This window comes from Gossypium hirsutum, chromosome A04, assembly GCF_007990345.1.
Source record: "Gossypium hirsutum isolate 1008001.06 chromosome A04, Gossypium_hirsutum_v2.1, whole genome shotgun sequence".
NCBI classification, from domain to species: domain Eukaryota; kingdom Viridiplantae; phylum Streptophyta; class Magnoliopsida; order Malvales; family Malvaceae; genus Gossypium; species Gossypium hirsutum.
In genome coordinates this window covers 41,836,917-41,839,918 of record NC_053427.1, presented here as the reverse complement: position 1 = coordinate 41,839,918, position 3,002 = coordinate 41,836,917, and the positions used below count along the sequence as shown (strand labels likewise).

Genomic DNA, 3,002 nt, shown 5'->3' with positions numbered 1-3,002 from the left:
GCTCATCCTAGTTTGTTTGGGTTTCCCTAGTCCTAGCCGCTTAAACATCTTGTAGGGCATGACGTTAATACTTGCGCCTAAATTAGCTAAAGCATATTAACATTCAAACTACCAATTAAACAAGGAATCGTAAAACTCCCTGAATCTTTCAGTTTGTTGGGTAACTTGTTTTGCAAAATAGTTGAGCAAACTACATTTAACTCCACATGCAATGACTCATCTAACTTCCATTTGTTTGCTAAAAGCTCCTTTAAAAATTTAACTGTGTTTGGCATCTGCGTAACAGATTCAATAAACGGTAAGTTAATATGTAATTTTTTAAGTTGTTTAAGGAATTTACTGAATTGTTCGTTTGTGTGGTCTTTCCTTGTCGCATTGAGGTATGGCACATGAGGTTTATATTTTTTTCTTACTGACTTTTGTGTACCATGACTCACCTCAACGTTACCATATCTTACCATAGCTTCTTGCCTCGTTTCAGATTTAGGTTCAGCTAACCCTTCTTTTTCGCGCACAATGATGGCATGGAGTCACTCTCTTAGGTTAGTTTCTGTATTACTAGGCAAGCGACCTTGCGTTCGTTCAGAGATCAAGTTAACAAAGCTGAACTATTTGAGTTTTAAGCCTTGAATCGATGCTTGCTGATTTTAAGTACTATCTGGTATTCTAAAAATGAGTTTCTGACACCGAGATAAATTTTGTAAGCATTTCCTCAAGGTTTTACTTTTCTCCTGTTGGTAAGGTGGTTGTTGAAATCTGGAGGGTGTTGTGGTCTTTGATTCCCTTGAGCACCCTACGAGAAATTGGGATGGTTCCTCCAACCTACATTAAGTGTTACTATAAGGGTTATTCTGAGGTCTAGAATTGTTACCTATATAGTGGACTTGTTCTCCCTCAGTGCTGGAATTGAAGGATGGATAGTTTGTGTTGTGTATCCCTCTATTTGCATCACACCTTATCACTGGATGTACCTGAGTAGAATCATACAAACCATCAATTTTTTTATTCAATAGTTTTACCTGGTTAGATAGCATAGTGACCGTGTCGAGGTTGAAAACACCGGCTGCTTTTGTCAGCTTCGTTCTCATGACTTGCCACTGATAGTTGTTTAGCGACATCTTTTTAATAAATTCGTAAGCCTCTTCAGGTGTTTTGTTGTTCAATGTTCCACTGGCGGGTGCATCAATCAGTTGCCTTGTTGAGGGGTTCAGACCATTATTGAAGGTCTGAACCTGTAACCATAAAGGTAACCCATGGTGAAGGCACCTTCTCAATAAATCCTTGTATCTCTCCCATGCATCGTAAAGTGTTTCTAAATCCATTTGCACAAAAGAAGAGATATCATTCCTCAATTTAGCTGTTTTAGCCACCGAAAAATATTTAAGCTAAAATTTTTCGGTCATTTGTTCCCAAGTAGTGATTGACCCTCGTGGTAACGAGTTCAACCATTGTTTAGCCTTATTCCGTAATGAAAAGGGAAACAACTGAAGGCGAATGGCATTGTCAGAAATGCCATTGATCTTAAAGGTGTTGTAGAATTCCAAAAAATTTGCTAAATGAGTGTTTGGATCCTCATCCTGCAAACCATCAAACTGAACCAACTGTTCTATCATTTAATCGTGTTAGTTTCAGTTCAAAATTATTTACAGAAACAGCAGTCTAAAATACTCGATTAAGTTCCTGTTAAAGTAGGCTTAGCATAATCATACATAGTACGAGGAGCAGGATTCTGATTTACTGGATTTGCAGCAACTACAGGAGGTAGCAGATTAATCGGATTGTTGGCCATCTCTTCAGGTATATCGGTCACGTCCTCTTGCTCTTCCTCTATATACTGTAGGCTTCGCCATATTTCCCTTCGATTTCTATGAGCTGTGCTTTCTATCTCACTTTCAAATAGCAACAGTCTTGACGGGTTCCTTCTAGTCATAAACTAGAGATTCCTTCCAGAAGCAAACATAATAGAAAGGGAGATTAGAAAGAAATAAAATCTCAAACCTTATCAAAACAAACTAGTAACTTTGTAAGTCATATCGTATCCACAAGACTAAGAGTACTAGTAAATTACTATCTTTTTATTATCTAGCCTAAAAATTAAAGGGGTGTTTTTAAACTAAAATTAACTATTTAATTAACTAAGAACACGACAGAAATAAAAGTTGGAAAATACTTTTGGAAAACCGATGGAGAAGACAATACCCAAGGAAAAAATCCCACCTAGACTTCACTTACTACTTCTGAACTAGATGATTTATTCACTTGACTTAATCCGTAAAAATCCCTTGTTTATGTTAATATCTCTCTCGAGACTGAAAACAACTGAATCTAGGTTTGATTAATTGAAATCTCTTTCTAATTAAAACCCCATTGTCGCATTAACTCAATCTATGGATTCCCTTATTAGATTTGACTCTAATCCGGTAGATTTATGTTGTCCTATCTCTAGGATTGCATGCAACTCCGCTTAATTATGGAAGATCTATCTTAAAACAGGACTTTTACTCCACTGAATAAGCACATCAAAACCTGAATTAATATCCTGAAATATTAAAGCAAGGATGAAAACTCATAATTAAGAATAAGAACAAGTATTTATCATATAATTCAAAAGATAATACAATTCGTTCTTAAGTTTTCATCTTCCCTAGGTATTTAGGGATTTAGTTTATAATGATGGGGGAAACTTCTCAAAATTGGAAGAAACAACAAACATAAAGCAACCCAAAACTTCGATAGAAATTGAAGAGATTTTCTATTTAAAGTCAATCCCACTTCCAAGCTATTTCCAATGGCTGTCTCGAGTATTTTTTGCCTTTCCCTTTGTCTCCCCTTTTTTCAAATAGCTAAATTAGGATTTGAAAGCAAAATAGCCTAAAATTGCTTTTTCAAATAGATAAGACTGGTTCGATAAGACAACAGCGTGCCACTCTCGTGTAAGGTGCTCAGGCCGGATCAATTCTGATATGGTTTTAAGTCAACACGACTGAACACACAGTCGTATG

General features: G+C 36.3%; 1 non-coding gene across 1 annotated transcript; it reads left to right on the top strand.

The window, feature by feature from the left end:
• Positions 1–1,248: 1,248 nt before the first annotated feature.
• LOC121228374 (small nucleolar RNA R71) lies at positions 1,249–1,355 on the top strand. The gene has a single exon (XR_005925950.1). It is a non-coding gene; the product is annotated as a small nucleolar RNA R71 (small nucleolar RNA).
• Positions 1,356–3,002: the final 1,647 nt, after the last annotated feature.